The sequence below is a fragment of the Hyperolius riggenbachi genome, chromosome 10 (genome assembly GCF_040937935.1).
Source record: "Hyperolius riggenbachi isolate aHypRig1 chromosome 10, aHypRig1.pri, whole genome shotgun sequence".
NCBI classification, from domain to species: Eukaryota; Metazoa; Chordata; class Amphibia; order Anura; family Hyperoliidae; genus Hyperolius; species Hyperolius riggenbachi.
Genome location: NC_090655.1, coordinates 265,096,553 through 265,116,881, shown reverse-complemented (window position 1 = coordinate 265,116,881; position 20,329 = coordinate 265,096,553). Strand labels below are relative to the sequence as shown.

General features: G+C 46.9%; 2 protein-coding genes across 2 annotated transcripts in view; one reads left to right on the top strand and one right to left on the bottom strand.

Moving 5' to 3' along the window:
• LOC137535386 (zinc finger protein 585A-like) overlaps window positions 1–20,329 on the bottom strand; it is a 764,031-nt gene that overhangs the window by 462,335 nt on the left and 281,367 nt on the right. The gene's annotated exons all lie outside the window — the stretch shown is intronic.
• Window positions 1–20,329, top strand: part of LOC137535849 (uncharacterized) — a 349,356-nt gene that overhangs the window by 175,365 nt on the left and 153,662 nt on the right.

The following is a 20,329-nucleotide window of genomic DNA, read 5'->3' as shown; positions in this document are numbered from 1 at the left end:
CTCCCTCCACCTAGCACCCACAGTGACCTCTCCCTTACTCAGCACCCACAGTGACCTTTCCCTCCACCTAGCACCTACAGTGACCTCTCCCTCCACCTAGCACCCACAGTAACCTCTCCCTCCCCCAGCACCCACAGTGACCTCTCCCTCCCCAGCTCTAGCAGTGATCCTGCCTACCCCAGCACCCACACTGACCTATCCCTCCTCCAGCACCCACAGTGATCTTTCCCTCCCCCAGTGGCTACCCACCTTTCCCCTGCAGCACCCACAGGGACCTCCCATCCCAAAAGCAGCTACAGTGATCTCTCCCATTGCAAGCGCCCACAGGGGCCTCTCCCAACACCCAGCATCCACTCCCTCCTCCATTAACTACACTGACTATCCAGGCACCCACAGTCACCTCCCCTTCCTCCAGCACCCATATTGATCTCTTCCTTCCACAGCACCAGCAGTGAATTACCCTTCCCCCAGCACCCACACTGACCTCTACCTCCCTTAGCAGCAAGCAACTATGCCATTCACAGCAGCACCCATAGTGACCTCCCCCTCTACCTCCCCCAAGACCCACAGTGACCTCCCCCAAAGGACCCACAGTGACCTCCCTTTCCTCCAGCACTCATACTGACCTCTACCTTCCTCAGCACCCAAAGTTACTCCCCCCAGCACCCACAGTGACCTACCCTTCCCCCAGTACCCACACTGAGCTCTACCTCCCCCAGCAACCACACTAACCTCTACCTCCCCTAGCAGCAACTATGCCATTCATAGCAGTACCCACAGTGATCTCCCACCCCCTGCACCCACAACAATTCCACCAATGTTCAGCACCCACATTACACTCAACCAGTAACCCCCACTATAGCAAGCACCCAGTACTTGCACCCTGCACCAAATACTCACATCTGGCCTCAATATGACACTTTGTACTTGCATCAAACAGCCACATGACACCCAGTACCTGCACCCCTTCACCCTACAGCTGGCAGCCAGTACTCACACCCACATGACACAGTACTTGCACCCAGCCCCAACATGGCACTCACTACTCACACCTGCACACCGCCTTCACATGGCACCCACTATCTGCACTCACATAACTAGTACTAGCACCCAAAGTACCTGCACTCAGAACCCACATAACACACAATGCCCACCCATAGCTAGCACCCAGTGCAGGCATGGCACCAAGTATTCGCCCCTATGATACCCAGTACCTGCACCCAACACCCACATGCTTCATCTGCAGTAGTTCCAGTTGCACTAAGCCTCCACTTAGTGCCCAGTACAAACACCAAGCACTCACATATGACATCCAGTACTTGCACCCAAAACTCACAAGGGACTGAGTACCTGCAATCAACACCTACATGATAGTTGATACACACCCATACAGCCAGAATCCACATGACACCCTGTGTCAGCACCCAGTACCCACATGGCACCCGGCATCTGCCTTTAGCACCCACATGACAACAAATACCCCACTATCCAGCATCCATCACCCATATGTCACCATGTACTCACTCCCAGTACCCACTTGGCACTCAGTATTGGCACCTAAGACCCACATACCCTCATAATCAACACCCACATGGCACAGTACTCACACGTCACCAAGTTCCAAAGCCATTATATGCACCCAGTACCCATCTATGGCCAGCACCCAAATAGCACCCAGTACCCATCCTTGGTCCGAACCCATATGAGACTCAGTACTCTCCCATGGCACACATCCAGACCACACATGGCACTCCCTACTAACATGTCCAACACTCACATGTCTCCCTGTACCAATTAACACTCACATGGCACCCACTATTGTTTATCACCATCTGGCACTCATTCAGCACCCAATACTGCATAGCACCCACTGCAAATAAACACCCAATACAAACTGGACCTTGGTGCCCACAGCAGCTTGACACAGACTGTACTTTGGCATCTCGACACCCACTGCAACTTAGCACAAAGTGAACCTTTGCATCTTACCACCCACTGTATCTGGGCACCCGCTGCACCTTGGCACTTACTGCAGTTTTGCATCTACTAATGCTTAGCAACCACTGCGTATTGGTAACCCCTTCTTCTTTGCCTGAAAAGAGGCTTGGGTGCTGATTAAGAGGGACAGAGGTCCCAGTAATGAAAGGTGAGTCTCTGCCTCCACTGTGGGCTCCACTGTGCCCACTCTAACCTACTAACAGTGGGCACCTACCACTGGTGATTTGAGGGTGGTGGCGCCAAAAGAGTTGGTTGAAAGGAGACACAAAGTCTGCCTGATACTGCTATAAAGGTGTGTGTGTGTGTGTGTGTGTGTTAAAACTGCCTTCTGCTTTTTAGAGAGGGGATATTACATACACAATTTAGCATGATTTATCAATTTCAAATTTGAGCACCACCCCTGTGAGGATCCTCTGCATGGCCCTGCCCCTTCCTGCAGCACCCACACTGACCTCTACTTTTCCAAGCACCCACCCCTTCCCCTCATAGCTGGCACCCAGTACTCACACTCACATGACGCCAAGTATCTGCACCCTGGCCTAAAATTGCACCCAGTACTCACACCTGCACACAGCTTTCACATGGCCCCCACTATCTGCACCAAGCACCCACTTAACCCGTACCCGCACCTAAAGTACCTGCATTCAAAACCCATGTGATAACCAAAGCCCACCCATAGCCAGTACCCAGTACAGGCATGGTGCCAAATATTCACACCCATGTCACATTCAGTACCTGTACCCAGCACCCACATGACTTCCAGTACATGCACCCAGATCTTACATGGCACTAAGTACTTGCAATCAACACCCGCATCACACTCGATACCCAACTGTAGCCAGAACCCACATGACACTCTGTGCTCACACTCAGAACCCACATCGCACCCAGTATCTGCATTCAGCACCCACATGACAACCAATACCCCCATAGCCAGAAACGAGGAGGGGGGCATGCAGGGGAAGACGTTGCCAGGCCGCTTTTTTAAATTTGAGCACCCCCCACTTAAGGACCCTCTGCACGGCCCTGCTGGTGGATTTGATCTGCAGATGATCTGCAGATGAATGTCTGTTAAACAAGGTGTGTATGAGGATCTGCAGATAGACTATGAATGCATTTTGCAGGAACGGATCTTTTGCAGGAACAGATCTTTTGCAGATAAGGATCTTTTGAATGTGTACAGCATCTTTCTGTGCAGCATCTTGCAAAGATTTTTATCTGATGGCGAGTTCAGCTCAATAGAGTAGACTGTGTAGAGTATGCTCTCATACTACATGGAAGGGGGTAAAATTGGTCTGTGATCTTGCCTTTTCCAAAGACTTATCTCAAGTGTGTATGTAGCCTTACACCGCAGAGTGGCTCTCCCAGGCCCGCCGAACGCCGATTGGTGTCAAGTCCTGGAGGGCGGAGATTTGCAGGGAATGCACTCTTAAACAGAGCGGGTATCCGTGATCAGCCAGACAGCCACGAATGGAGCGTGTAGTGATTGGATCTACATTATCTTACTCATGGATCTACGTTATCTTACTCAAATTATATTGTGGTTGGATCTCGGGGGGGGGCGGGGGGCATATATGGCAGGCGGGAGAATTTTTTTTTTTTTAAATGTATATCGCAGCAGCAATCAGATACCACCAACTGCAAGCTCTGTTGGTGGGAAGAGAAGGAGGCAATATTAATTTGGCTGCTAAGTTGTATGGCCGAGTAATAAACTGTTAAAGCTGCAGAGTGCTGAATTGTAAAAAAATAAAATCGCCTGGTCACTAGGGGGATGTAAACCTGTGGTCCTCAAGTGGTTAATTTCCACCAGCAGAGGCAAAAGAGCACTCATATGGGGTACTGTGGGAGAACCCCATATGCAAATTTCAATCTAACCACTTTAACCCACACATTTGCAGATATCTCTGCTCCTTTATCCATCCTTTCACAACCAGGGACGGAGATATCCGCCCCCCCTCCCCCCGCAGCTACCGCCACTGTCCGCGCTCCCACTCGCTCGTGCACACACTCCCGCACACTGCCGCCCGCACACCTGCAGATCAACGAACGGGAAAAAACGTTCCCGTTTGTTGATCTTAATCCCCCCGTAATGATCAGCTGCTTCTATGAGAAGCATCGCAATCATTGTGAGAAAAAAAAAAAAGTTTCCCAGCCTCATTGACGTCCTTCCGACGCTCACAGGACTCTCACAGGACCATTCACAAAAAATTACTGTGGCCATCTCGTGGCCAAATAGTAAAACTACACCCAAAAGCATTTTTCATATATAACTACAGTGATGTGAAAAACTATTTGCCCCCTTCCTGATTTCTTATTCTTTTGCATGTTTGTCACAGATAACATAATTGATGTTATGTTAGTCAAAGATAACATAATTGAACACAAAATGCAGTTTTAAATGATGGTTTTTATTATTTAGTGAGAAAAAAAACTCCAAATCTACATGGCCCTGTGTGAAAAAGTGATTGCCCCCCTTGTTTAAAAATAACTTAACTGTGGTTTATCACACCTGAGTTCACTTTCTGTAGTCACCCCCAGGCCTGATTACTGCCACACCTGTTTCAATCAAGAAATCACTTAAATAGGGGCTTATCTGACACAGAGAAGTAGACCAAAAGCACCTCAAAAGCTAGACATCATGCCAAGATCCAAAGAAATTCAGGAACAAATGAGAACAAAAGTAATTGAGATCTATCAGTCTGGTAAAGGTTATAAAGCCATTCCTAAAGCTTTGGGACTCCAGCGAACCACAGTGAGAGCCATTATCCACGAATGGCAAAAACATGGAACAGTGATGAACCTTCCAAGGTGTGGCCGGCCGACCAAAATTACCCCAAGAGCGCAGAGAAAACTCATCCGAAAGGCCACAAAAGACCCCAGGACAACATCTACCGACGAGCAAAAGTTGAACTTTTTGGAAGGTGCTAGTCCCGTTACATGTGGCGTAGAAGTAACACAGCATTTCAGCAAAAGAACATCATACCAACAGAAAAATATGGTGGTGGTAGTGTGATGGTCTGGGGTTGTTTTGCTGCTTCAGGACCTGGAAGGCTTGCTGTGATAGATGGAACCATGAATTTACTGTCTACCAAAAAATCCTGAAGGAGAATGTCCGGCCATCTGTTTGTCAACTCAAGCTGAAGCGATCTTGGGTGCTGCAGCAGGACAATGACCCAAAACACACCAGCAAATCCACCTCTGAATGGCTGAAGAAAAACAAAATGAAGACTTTGGAGTGGCCTAGTCAAAGTCCTGACCTGAATCCTATTGAGCTGTTGTGGCATGACCTTAAAAAGGCGGTTCATGCTAGAAAACCCTCAAATAAAACTGAATTACAACAATTCTGCAAAGATGAGTGGGCCAAAATTCCTCCAGAGCGCTGTAAAAGACTTGTTGCAAGTTATCGCAAACGCTTGATTGCAGTTATTGCTGCTAAGGGTGGCCCAACCAGTTATTAGGTTCAGGAGGCAATTTCTTTTTCACACAGGGCCATGTAGGTTTGGAGTTTTTTTTCTCACTAAATAAGAAAAACCATCATTTAAAACTGCATTTTGTGTTCAATTATGTTATCTTTGACTAATAGTTAACGGTTTTTGATGAGCAGAAACATTTAAGTGTGACAAACATGCAAAAGAATAAGAAATCAGGAAGGGGGCAAATCGTTTTTTACATCACTGTATATAGTTTTACATTATAAATTAACTCATTACCTCCCACACTCCACATTTTTTTTGGGGGGGTAATAAAAAAAATATTTGAATAAAAAAAACACACAAATAGTTACCTTAGGGGCTGCACTCTTTAAATATTTATGTCAAGAGGGTATAACACTGTTACTTTATAAATGATGGGCTTGTAATTAGGGATGGCCTCAAAACTGAAAAAAATGCACCTTTATTTCCAAATAAAATATTGGTGCTAAACATTGTGATAGGGACATAATTTAAACGGTGTAATAAAGGGAACAAATGGGCAAGTACATTTCATGGATTTTAATTACAGTAGCATGCATTATTTAAAAACTATAATGGCCGAAAACGGAAAAATAGTGATTTTTTTCCCCACATTTTTACTATTTTCCCATTAAAACACATTTAGAATAAAATAATTCTTGGCATAATGTCCCACCTAAAGAAAGCCTAATTGGTGGCGAAAAAAACAAGATATAGTTCATTTCATTGCGATAAATAATGACAAAGTTATAGACGAATGAATGGAAGGAGCGATGAAAGGTGAAAATTGCTCTGGTGCTACAGGGGTAAAACCCCTCAGTTGTGAAGTGGTTAAAGTGTGAGGACCTGCTGGGGCTCAGTAAAGGGCCATTCACCTTGTAGTGTAAAATAGTCTGTGCTATGCTGTGTCAAAAAACGACAGTGACCTAAAAACACTGGTGTCCTTGGCTCAGAGAGTTTTTTTTTTTTTTTTTTTTTTTGCCACCTGCCCATGTCCTGGGTGGTACTTGAACCGCTAACCTTGTGATTAGCAGGCAGGCTCATTTACTCTCTGTACCAGCTCCTCCACCTGATGTCATCGGCAGCTAAACTGCCTTATGGCAGTTGAAAGCGACAGTTTAAATTTTCCAACTGCTGTCACTCTCATAGCTTTGAATTTCTACTCAGTGGGATAATTAAAAAAATGCTGCCATACATGAAAGTATTAATGTCAGAGTCCAAATACTTTGTATAGTTAATCACAATGTCACAGGGGAAGGGGAGGGGTGTGTGTAAAATGTTGAAACTGTGTGTTAGACCAACAATACCCAATCAAATTTCACCTATTGTTTTCAATGGAGACATTCAAACTGCTCCCTTTTTTACATTACTGATGCCAAGAACCCCAAAGTTAACACAGTTGGTTATTGGGTGACTTTGTTTTAGGGTACGTTTCCACTTGTGCGTTGCGTTTTTGATGCGAAAATCACGTCAACGAATCTGCATGCGGGTGCGGATTCGTTTGCGTTTCCATGCGGATTATCACGCGGAATCGCTCGCGGTTTGCGCTATGCGATTTTAACCAAGTCAATGCCGGTAAGCATTGACATGGGTTTTTATGCGACTACGCAGGCGAAAACGCATGGAAAACCGCAAGACAAAAAACGATTGCGGTTTTCCTATTAAATTACATTACCGGCGATTCGCGTGCGGGTGTGTGCGGCATGCGAATTCTGACGGGTCTGCCGTACAGATTTTTTCTGCACAGCAAACCGCCCACAATTCAAAGATGCTGTACACATTCAAAAGATCAGTATCTGCAAAAGATCCGTCCCTGCAAAATGCATTCATAGTCTATGATATCTGCAGATCCTCATACACACCTTGTTTAACAGACTTCATCTGCAGATCTGAAAATCCATCCTGGTGGACAGGCACGTGCAGAGGGGGGTGCTCTGGGTGCCCAGGCACCCCCTCTTTTAAAAAAACTTCAAAAAAGGCCCCTCTCGCAGGGCAAAATAAGCTCTGCCCCTGATCGTGATAAGCCCCGCCCACCCGCGGGAAGCTCCGCCCCCCGCCTGGGACACTTTGAAGTGAAGAGGCCCAGACAGGAATCCTAGTGTGGCATACTGACCTCTCCCTCCACCTAGGACCCATACTGACTTCTACCTCCCCCAGCACCCATAGTGACCTCTCCCTCCACCTAGTACCCACAGTGACCACTCCCTCCCCTAGCACCCACAGTGACCTCTCCATACACCTAGCACCCACAGTGACTTCTCCCTCCACCTAGGACCCATACTGACCTCTTCCTCCCCAGTACCCACAGTGATATCTCCCATCACCTAGCACCCACAGTGACCTCTCCCTCCACCTAGCACCCACAGTGACCTCTCCCTTACTCAGCACCCACAGTGACCTTTCCCTCCACCTAGCACCTACAGTGACCTCTCCCTCCACCTAGCACCCACAGTAACCTCTCCCTCCCCCAGCACCCACAGTGACCTCTCCCTCCCCAGCTCTAGCAGTGATCCTGCCTACCCCAGCACCCACACTGACCTATCCCTCCTCCAGCACCCACAGTGATCTTTCCCTCCCCCAGTGGCTACCCACCTTTCCCCTGCAGCACCCACAGGGACCTCCCATCCCAAAAGCAGCTACAGTGATCTCTCCCATTGCAAGCGCCCACAGGGGCCTCTCCCAACACCCAGCATCCACTCCCTCCTCCATTAACTACACTGACTATCCAGGCACCCACAGTCACCTCCCCTTCCTTCAGCACCCATATTGATCTCTTCCTTCCACAGCACCAGCAGTGAATTACCCTTCCCCCAGCACCCACACTGACCTCTACCTCCCTTAGCAGCAAGCAACTATGCCATTCACAGCAGCACCCATAGTGACCTCCCCCTCTACCTCCCCCAAGACCCACAGTGACCTCCCCCAAAGGACCCACAGTGACCTCCCTTTCCTCCAGCACTCATACTGACCTCTACCTTCCTCAGCACCCAAAGTTACTCCCCCCAGCACCCACAGTGACCTACCCTTCCCCCAGTACCCACACTGAGCTCTACCTCCCCCAGCAACCACACTAACCTCTACCTCCCCAAGTAGCAACTATGCCATTCATAGCAGTACCCACAGTGATCTCCCACCCCCTGCACCCACAACAATTCCACCAATGTTCAGCACCCACATTACACTCAACCAGTAACCCCCACTATAGCAAGCACCCAGTACTTGCACCCTGCACCAAATACTCACATCTGGCCTCAATATGACACTTTGTACTTGCATCAAACAGCCACATGACACCCAGTACCTGCACCCCTTCACCCTACAGCTGGCACCCAGTACTCACACCCACATGACACAGTACTTGCACCCAGCCCCAACATGGCACTCACTACTCACACCTGCACACCGCCTTCACATGGCACCCACTATCTGCACTCACATAACTAGTACTAGCACCCAAAGTACCTGCACTCAGAACCCACATAACACACAATGCCCACCCATAGCTAGCACCCAGTGCAGGCATGGCACCAAGTATTCGCACCTATGATACCCAGTACCTGCACCCAACACCCACATGCTTCATCTGCAGTAGTTCCAGTTGCACTAAGCCTCCACTTAGTGCCCAGTACAAACACCAAGCACTCACATATGACATCCAGTACTTGCACCCAAAACTCACAAGGGACTGAGTACCTGCAATCAACACCTACATGATAGTTGATACACACCCATACAGCCAGAATCCACATGACACCCTGTGTCAGCACCCAGTACCCACATGGCACCCGGCATCTGCCTTTAGCACCCACATGACAACAAATACCCCACTATCCAGCATCCATCACCCATATGTCACCATGTACTCACTCCCAGTACCCACTTGGCACTCAGTATTGGCACCTAAGACCCACATACCCTCATAATCAACACCCACATGGCACAGTACTCACACGTCACCAAGTTCCAAAGCCATTATATGCACCCAGTACCCATCTATGGCCAGCACTGAAATAGCACCCAGTACCCATCCTTGGTCCGAACCCATATGAGACTCAGTACTCTCCCATGGCACACATCCAGACCACACATGGCACTCCCTACTAACATGTCCAACACTCACATGTCTCCCTGTACCAATTAACACTCACATGGCACCCACTATTGTTTATCACCATCTGGCACTCATTCAGCACCCAATACTGCATAGCACTCACTGCAAATAAACACCCAATACAAACTGGACCTTGGTGCCCACAGTAGCTTGACACAGACTGTACTTTGGCATCTCGACACCCACTGCAACTTAGCACAAAGTGAACCTTTGCATCTTACCACCCACTGTATCTGGGCACCCGCTGCACCTTGGCACTTACTGCAGTTTTGCATCTACTAATGCTTAGCAACCACTGCGTATTGGTAACCCCTTCTTCTTTGCCTGAAAAGAGGCTTGGGTGCTGATTAAGAGGGACAGAGGTCCCAGTAATGAAAGGTGAGTCTCTGCCTCCACTGTGGGCTCCACTGTGCCCACTCTAACCTACTAACAGTGGGCACCTACCACTGGTGATTTGAGGGTGGTGGCGCCAAAAGAGTTGGTTGAAAGGAGACACAAAGTCTGCCTGATACTGCTATAAAGGTGTGTGTGTGTGTGTGTGTGTGTGTGTGTGTGTGTGTGTGTGTGTGTGTGTGTGTGTGTGTGTGTGTGTGTGTGTGTGTGTGTGTGTGTGTGTGTGTGTGTGTTAAAACTGCCTTCTGCTTTTTAGAGAGGGGATATTACATACACAATTTAGCATGATTTATCAATTTCAAATTTGAGCACCACCCCTGTGAGGATCCTCTGCATGGCCCTGCCCCTTCCTGCAGCACCCACACTGACCTCTACTTTTCCAAGCACCCACCCCTTCCCCTCATAGCTGGCACCCAGTACTCACACTCACATGACGCCAAGTATCTGCACCCTGGCCTAAAATTGCACCCAGTACTCACACCTGCACACAGCTTTCACATGGCCCCCACTATCTGCACCAAGCACCCACTTAACCCGTACCCGCACCTAAAGTACCTGCATTCAAAACCCATGTGATAACCAAAGCCCACCCATAGCCAGTACCCAGTACAGGCATGGTGCCAAATATTCGCACCCATGTCACATTCAGTACCTGTACCCAGCACCCACATGACTTCCAGTACATGCACCCAGATCTTACATGGCACTAAGTACTTGCAATCAACACCCGCATCACACTCGATACCCAACTGTAGCCAGAACCCACATGACACTCTGTGCTCACACTCAGAACCCACATCGCACCCAGTATCTGCATTCAGCACCCACATGACAACCAATACCCCCATAGCCAGAAACGAGGAGGGGGGCATGCAGGGGAAGACGTTGCCAGGCCGCTTTTTTAAATTTGAGCACCCCCCACTTAAGGACCCTCTGCACGGCCCTGCTGGTGGATTTGATCTGCAGATGATCTGCAGATGAATGTCTGTTAAACAAGGTGTGTATGAGGATCTGCAGATAGACTATGAATGCATTTTGCAGGAACGGATCTTTTGCAGGAACAGATCTTTTGCAGATACTGATCTTTTGAATGTGTACAGCATCTTTCTGTGCAGCATCTTGCAAAGATTTTTATCTGATGGCGAGTTCAGCTCAATAGAGTAGACTGTGTAGAGTATGCTCTCATACTACATGGAAGGGGGTAAAATTGGTCTGTGATCTTGCCTTTTCCAAAGACTTATCTCAAGTGTGTATGTAGCCTTACACCGCAGAGTGGCTCTCCCAGGCCCGCCGAACGCCGATTGGTGTCAAGTCCTGGAGAGCGGAGATTTGCAGGGAATGCACTCTTAAACAGAGCGGGTATCCGTGATCAGCCAGCCAGCCACGAATGGAGCGTGTAGTGATTGGATCTACATTATCTTACTCATGGATCTACGTTATCTTACTCAAATTATATTGTGGTTGGATCTCGGGGGGGGGGGGGGGGGGGGCATATATGGCAGGCGGGAGAATTTTTTTTTTTTTTAAATGTATATCGCAGCAGCAATCAGATACCACCAACTGCAAGCTCTGTTGGTGGGAAGAGAAGGAGGCAATATTAATTTGGCTGCTAAGTTGTATGGCCGAGTAATAAACTGTTAAAGCTGCAGAGTGCTGAATTGTAAAAAAATAAAATCGCCTGGTCACTAGGTGGATGTAAACCTGTGGTCCTCAAGTGGTTAATTTCCACCAGCAGAGGCAAAAGAGCACTCATATGGGGTACTGTGGGAGAACCCCATATGCAAATTTCAATCTAACCACTTTAACCCCCACATTTGCAGATATCTCTGCTCCTTTTTCCATCCTTTCACAACCAGGGACGGAGATATCCGCCCCCCCTCCCCCCGCAGCTACCGCCACTGTCCGCGCTCCCACTCGCTCGTGCACACACTCCCGCACACTGCCGCCCGCACACCTGCAGATCAACGAACGGGAAAAAACGTTCCCGTTTGTTGATCTTAATCCCCCCGTAATGATCAGCTGCTTCTATGAGAAGCATCGCAATCATTGTGAGGAAAAAAAAAAAGTTTCCCAGCCTCATTGACGTCCTTCCGACGCTCACAGGACTCTCACAGGACCATTCATAAAAAATTACTGTGGCCATCTCGTGGCCAAATAGTAAAACTACACCCAAAAGCATTTTTCATATATAACTACAGTGATGTGAAAAACTATTTGCCCCCTTCCTGATTTCTTATTCTTTTGCATGTTTGTCACACTTAAATGTTTCTGCTCATCAAAAACCGTTAACTATTAGTCAAAGATAACATAATTGAACACAAAATGCAGTTTTAAATGATGGTTTTTATTATTTAGTGAGAAAAAAAACTCCAAATCTACATGGCCCTGTGTGAAAAAGTGATTGCCCCCCTTGTTTAAAAATAACTTAACTGTGGTTTATCACACCTGAGTTCACTTTCTGTAGTCACCCCCAGGCCTGATTACTGCCACACCTGTTTCAATCAAGAAATCACTTAAATAGGGGCTTATCTGACACAGAGAAGTAGACCAAAAGCACCTCAAAAGCTAGACATCATGCCAAGATCCAAAGAAATTCAGGAACAAATGAGAACAAAAGTAATTGAGATCTATCAGTCTGGTAAAGGTTATAAAGCCATTCCTAAAGCTTTGGGACTCCAGCGAACCACAGTGAGAGCCATTATCCACGAATGGCAAAAACATGGAACAGTGATGAACCTTCCCAGGTGTGGCCGGCCGACCAAAATTACCCCAAGAGCGCAGAGAAAACTCATCCGAAAGGCCACAAAAGACCCCAGGACAACATCTACCGACGAGACAAAAGTTGAACTTTTTGGAAGGTGCTAGTCCTGTTACATGTGGCGTAGAAGTAACACAGCATTTCAGCAAAAGAACATCATACCAACAGAAAAATATGGTGGTGGTAGTGTGATGGTCTGGGGTTGTTTTGCTGCTTCAGGACCTGGAAGGCTTGCTGTGATAGATGGAACCATGAATTTACTGTCTACCAAAAAATCCTGAAGGAGAATGTCCGGCCATCTGTTTGTCAACTCAAGCTGAAGCGATCTTGGGTGCTGCAGCAGGACAATGACCCAAAACACACCAGCAAATCCACCTCTGAATGGCTGAAGAAAAACAAAATGAAGACTTTGGAGTGGCCTAGTCAAAGTCCTGACCTGAATCCTATTGAGCTGTTGTGGCATGACCTTAAAAAGGCGGTTCATGCTAGAAAACCCTCAAATAAAACTGAATTACAACAATTCTGCAAAGATGAGTGGGCCAAAATTCCTCCAGAGCGCTGTAAAAGACTTGTTGCAAGTTATCGCAAACGCTTGATTGCAGTTATTGCTGCTAAGGGTGGCCCAACCAGTTATTAGGTTCAGGGGGCAATTTCTTTTTCACACAGGGCCATGTAGGTTTGGAGTTTTTTTTCTCACTAAATAAGAAAAACCATCATTTAAAACTGCATTTTGTGTTCAATTATGTTATCTTTGACTAATAGTTAACGGTTTTTGATGAGCAGAAACATTTAAGTGTGACAAACATGCAAAAGAATAAGAAATCAGGAAGGGGGCAAATAGTTTTTTACATCACTGTATATAGTTTTACATTATAAATTAACTCATTACCTCCCACACTCCACATTTTTTTGGGGGGTAATAAAAAAAAATTTGAATAAAAAAAACACACAAATAGTTACCTTAGGGGCTGCACTCTTTAAATATTTATGTCAAGAGGGTATAACACTGTTACTTTATAAATGATGGGCTTGTAATTAGGGATGGCCTCAAAACTGAAAAAAATGCACCTTTATTTCCAAATAAAATATTGGTGCTAAACATTGTGATAGGGACATAATTTAAACAGTGTAATAAAGGGAACAAATGGGCAAGTACATTTCATGGATTTTAATTACAGTAGCATGCATTATTTAAAAACTATAATGGCCGAAAACTGAAAAATAGTGATTTTTTTCCCCACATTTTTACTATTTTCCCATTAAAACACATTTAGAATAAAATAATTCTTGGCATAATGTCCCACCTAAAGAAAGCCTAATTGGTGGCGAAAAAAACAAGATATAGTTCATTTCATTGCGATAAATAATGACAAAGTTATAGACGAATGAATGGAAGGAGCGATGAAAGGTGAAAATTGCTCTGGTGCTACAGGGGTAAAACCCCTCAGTTGTGAAGTGGTTAAAGTGTGAGGACCTGCTGGGGCTCAGTAAAGGGCCATTCACCTTGTAGTGTAAAATAGTCTGTGCTATGCTGTGTCAAAAAACGACAGTGACCTAAAAACACTGGTGTCCTTGGCTCAGAGAGTTTTTTTTTTTTTTTTTTTTTTTGCCACCTGCCCATGTCCTGGGTGGTACTTGAACCGCTAACCTTGTGATTAGCAGGCAGGCTCATTTACTCTCTGTACCAGCTCCTCCACCTGATGTCATCGGCAGCTAAACTGCCTTATGGCAGTTGAAAGCGACAGTTTAAATTTTCCAACTGCTGTCACTCTCATAGCTTTGAATTTCTACTCAGTGGGATAATTAAAAAAATGCTGCCATACATGAAAGTATTAATGTCAGAGTCCAAATACTTTGTATAGTTAATCACAATGTCACAGGGGAAGGGGAGGGGTGTGTGTAAAATGTTGAAACTGTGTGTTAGACCAACAATACCCAATCAAATTTCACCTATTGTTTTCAATGGAGACATTCAAACTGCTCCCTTTTTTACATTACTGATGCCAAGAACCCCAAAGTTAACACAGTTGGTTATTGGGTGACTTTGTTTTAGGGTACGTTTCCACTTGTGCGTTGCGTTTTTGATGCGAAAATCACGTCAACGAATCTGCATGCGGGTGCGGATTCGTTTGCGTTTCCATGCGGATTTTCACGCGGAATCGCTCGCGGTTTGCGCTATGCGATTTTAACCATGTCAATGCCGGTAAGCATTGACATGGGTTTTTATGCGACTACGCAGGCGAAAACGCATGGAAAACCACAAGACAAAAAACGATTGCGGTTTTCCTATTAAATTACATTACCGGCGATTCGCGTGCGGGTGTGTGCGGCATGCGAATTCTGACGGGTCTGCCGTACAGATTTTTTCTGCACAGCAAACCGCCCACAATTCAAAGATGCTGTACACATTCAAAAGATCAGTATCTGCAAAAGATCCGTCCCTGCAAAATGCATTCATAGTCTATGATATCTGCAGATCCTCATACACACCTTGTTTAACAGACTTCATCTGCAGATCTGAAAATCCATCCTGGTGGACAGGCACGTGCAGAGGGGGGTGCTCTGGGTGCCCAGGCACCCCCTCTTTTAAAAAAACTTCAAAAAAGGCCCCTCTCGCGGGGCAAAATAAGCTCTGCCCCTGATTGCGATAAGCCCCGCCCACCCGCGGGAAGCTCCGCCCCCGCCTGGGACACTTTGAAGTGAAGAGGCCCAGACAGGAATCCAAGTGTGGCATACTGACCTCTCCCTCCACCTAGGACCCATACTGACTTCTACCTCCCCCAGCACCCATAGTGACCTCTCCCTCCACCCAGTGCTGGGCCGAAATTACGCATTAGCGTAATTACGCATCGTAATTCACTACAAATGCACCGTAAGCGTTACGTGTAAGGTTACGGTATTATGCGTAATTAATTACGCGTAGACCATAGGGTTACGTTTTACGCGTAACAAATTACGCGTAAGACAGTAAACTCCCATTGAAATACACAGTCTGCCGTAATCGCGTAATATTACGCTCCCGTATAATATAAAAAAGCCGCCGACTTTAAGGGTTAATAGCAAAGCCCCCTTAAGTGCTAAGAGCCTCAAATTTGGAGAATATATTAAGGAGATCAGAAGGAATAAGAGGAAAAATTTTTTTTTCAAAAAGACCTTATAGTTTTTGAGAAAATCGATGTTAAAGTTTCAAAGGAAAAATATATACATTTAAAAACCCGCCGACTTTAACGGTTAATAGCAAAGCCTGCTTAAAATTTAGGAACACCAAATTCACAGGGTATATTAAGGGGATCCGTGGGAATAAGAGGAAAAAATTTTTTTTCAAAAAGACCTTATAGTTTTTGAGAAAATCGATTTTTAAGTTTCAAGGGCGAAAATGTCTTTTAAATGCGGAAAATGTCCGTTTTTTTTGCACAGGTAACAATAGTGTTTTATTTTCATAGATTCCCCCAAGTGGGAAGAGTTTTACTTACTTCGTTCTGAGTGTGGGAAATATAAAAAAAAAACGACGTGGGGTCCCCCCTCCCAGACCTCTTTAACCCCTTGTCCCCCATGCAGACTGGGATAGCCAGAATGCGGAGCACCGGCCGCGTGGGGCTCCGCACCCTGACTATACCAGCCCGCATGGTCCATGGATTGGGGGGTCTCGGAAGGGGAGGGGCAGCCAAGCTTTCCCCTCCCCCTGCGAGCCCTTGTCCAATCCAAGGACAAGGGGCTCTTCTCCACCTCCGATGGGCGGTGGAGGTGGAGGCCGCGATTTCCTGGGGAGGGGTTCATGGTGGCATCTGGGAGTCCCCTTTAAAAAGGGGTCCCCCAGATGCCCACCCCCCTCCCAGGAGAAATGAGTATAGAGGTACTTGTAGTACCCCTTACCCATTTCCTTTAAGAGTTAAAAGTAAATAAACACACAAACACATAGAAAAAGTATTTTAATTGAACAAAAAACATAACCACGAAAAAAGTCCTTTAATATTCTTAATTAACCATTAATACTTACCTGTCCCTTTAAAAGCCAGTTCCCACGCAATATCCTCGGAAATATACTAATCAGTTACAATGTAACAAAGTTATTACAATGTAACAACTTTGTTACATTGTAACTACGCCGCACCCGACGTCACTCACCGCCGCCGCCGCCTCCGCGTCTGTGCTGCAGGACCCGACAGAGCTCTGAGCTATAGCTCAGAGCTCTCTAAGCATCTTTGTATTTGGGCTCCAAGGAGCCCCATTGGTCCTTAGCAGACCAATGGGGTTCCTTCTGATTTGAAGGAACCCCATTGGTCTGCTAAGGACCAATGGGGCTCCTTGGAGCCCAAATACAAAGATGCTTTCGAGAGCTCTGAGCTAATATAGCTCAGAGCTCTGTCGGGTGAAGGGACGCTAAGTCCCCGCAGGCTCCGCTGCCCTCCCCGCCTCTCCCACATGTCACCTATATACATGCTGGCACCCATGGGTGCCAGCATGTATATGAGTGACAGGTGTGGGCGGAGTGGACGGCGGGAGCCGGCGGGGACTAGCGTGTATGCGGCGGCCGGCGGGTGAGCGGCGAGTGACGTCGGGTGCGGTGGTGTTACAAAGTAACAAAGTTGTTACATTGTAATAAATTTGTTACATTGTAACTGATTAGTATATTTCCGAGGATATTGCGTGGGAACTGGCTTTTAAAGGGACAGGTAAGTATTAATGGTTAATTAAGAATATTAAAGGACTTTTTTCGTGGTTATGTTTTTTGTTCAATTAAAATACTTTTTCTATGTGTTTGTGTGTTTATTTACTTTTAACTTTTAAAGGAAATGGGTAAGGGGTACTACAAGTACCTCTATACTCATTTCTCCTGGGAGGGGGGTGGGCATCTGGGGGACCCCTTTTTAAAGGGGACTCCCAGATGCCACCATGAACCCCTCCCCAGGAAATCACGGCCTCCACCTCCACCGCCCATCGGAGGTGGAGAAGAGCCCCTTGTCCTTGGATTGGACAAGGGCTCGGAGGGGGAGGGGAAAGCTTGGCTGCCCCTCCCCTTCCGAGACCCCCCAATCCATGGACCATGCGGGCTGGTATAGTCAGGGTGCGGAGCCCCACGCGGCCGGTGCTCCGCATTCTGGCTATCCCAGTCTGCATGGGGGACAAGGGGTTAAAGAGGTCTGGGAGGGGGGACCCCACTTCGTTTTTTTTTTATATTTCCCACACTCAGAACGAAGTAAGTAAAACTCTTCCCACTTGGGGGAATCTATGAAAATAAAACACTATTGTTACCTGTGCAAAAAAACCTGACATTTTCCGCATTTAAAAGACATTTTCGCCCTTGAAACTTAAAAATCGATTTTCTCAAAAACTATAAGGTCTTTTTGAAAAAAAAAATTTCCTCTTATTCCCACTGATCCCCTTAATATACCCTGTGAATTTGGTGTTCCTAAATTTTAAGCAGGCTTTGCTATTAACCGTTAAAGTCGGCGGGTTTTTAAATGTATATATTTTTCCTTTGAAACTTTAACATCGATTTTCTCAAAAACTATAAGGTCTTTTTGAAAAAAAAATTTTTCCTCTTATTCCTTCTGATCTCCTTAATATATTCTCCAAATTTGAGGCTCTTAGCACTTAAGGGGGCTTTACTATTAACCCTTAAAGTCGGCGGCTACCTAACATTGATCCATGCGTCAACTTTTCCGCTTGGCAGCATGACCTTACGCATTAATTGCTAGTAGGATTTTACGCGTAAGCCTACAACGTAATAACCAGAATCACGGTATACCTACGCGTAATTGCGTAAGTGCAATGCGTAATTATAGACATGTACCGAAATTGAATGTGTATGCCGTAAGCGTAATTTCGTAATGCGTAATAGCGTAAAATTATGCGGAATGATCCGTAAGCGTAGCTTTCTCCATTACGACCAGCACTGTCCACCTAGTACCCACAGTGACCACTCCCTCCCCTAGCACTCACAGTGACCTCTCCATACACCTAGCACCCACAGTGACTTCTCCCTCCACCTAGGACCCATACTGACCTCTTCCTCCCCAGTACCCACAGTGATATCTCCCATCACCTAGCACCCACAGTGACCTCTCCCTCCACCTAGCACCCACAGTGACCTCTCCCTTACTCAGCACCCACAGTGACCTTTCCCTCCACCTAGCACCTACAGTGACCTCTCCCTCCACCTAGCACCCACAGTAACCTCTCCCTCCCCCAGCACCCACAGTGACCTCTCCCTCCCCAGCTCTAGCAGTGATCCTGCCTACCCCAGCACCCACACTGACCTATCCCTCCTCCAGCACCCACAGTGATCTTTCCCTCCCCCAGTGGCTACCCACCTTTCCCCTGCAGCACCCACAGGGACCTCCCATCCCAAAAGCAGCTACAGTGATCTCTCCCATTGCAAGCGCCCACAGGGGCCTCTCCCAACACCCAGCATCCACTCCCTCCTCCATTAACTACACTGACTATCCAGGCACCCACAGTCACCTCCCCTTCCTCCAGCACCCATATTGATCTCTTCCTTCCACAGCACTAGTGTTGGGCGAACATCTAGATGTTCGGGTTCGGGCCGAACAGGCCGAACATGGCCGCGATGTTCGGGTGTTCGACCCGAACTCCGAACATAATGGAAGTCAATGGGGACCCGAACTTTTGTGGTTTGTAAAGCCTCCTTACATGCTACATACCCCAAATTTACAGGGTATGTGCACCTTGGGAGTGGGTACAAGAGGAAAAATTTTTTTAGCAAAAAGAGCTTATAGTTTTTGAGAAAATCGATTTTAAAGTTTCAAAGGGAAAACTGTCTTTTAAATGCGGGAAATGTCTGTTTTCTTTGCACAGGTAACATGCTTTTTGTCGGCATGCAGTCATAAATGTAATACATATAAAAGGTTCCAGGAAAAGGGACCGGTAATGCTAACCCAGCAGCAGCACACGTGATGGAACAGGAGGAGGGTGGCGCAGGAGGAGAAGGCCACGCTTTGAGACACAACAACCCAGGCCTTGCATGAGGACAAGAAGCGTGCGGATAGCATGCTTTGTACCACCATGCAGTCATAAATGTAATAAAGATAAGTGGTTCAATAAACAGGGACCACGCGGCAACGCTAACCCAGCAGCAGCACACGTGATGGAACAGGAGGAGGCGCAGGAGGAGAAGGCCACGCTTTGTGAGACACAACAACCCAGGCCTTGCATGAGGACAAAAAGCGTGCGGATAGCATGCTTTGTACCGCCATGTAGTCATAAATGTAATAAAGATAAGAGGTTCAATAAACAGGGACCACGCGGCAACGCTAACCCAGCAGCAGCAGCAGCAGCAGCACACGTGATGGAACAGGAGGAGGCGCAGGAGGAGAAGGCCACGCTTTGTGAGACACAACAACCCAGGCCTTGCATGAGGACAAAAAGCGTGCGGATAGCATGCTTTGTACCGCCATGTAGTCATAAATGTAATAAAGATAAGAGGTTCCATAAACAGGGACCGGCAACGGTAACCCAGCAGCAGCAGCAGCAGCAGCAGCAGCACACGTGATGGAACAGGAGGAGGCGCAGGAGGAGAAGGCCACGCTTTGTGAGACACAACAACCCAGGCCTTGCATGAGGACAAAAAGCGTGCGGATAGCATGCTTTGTACCG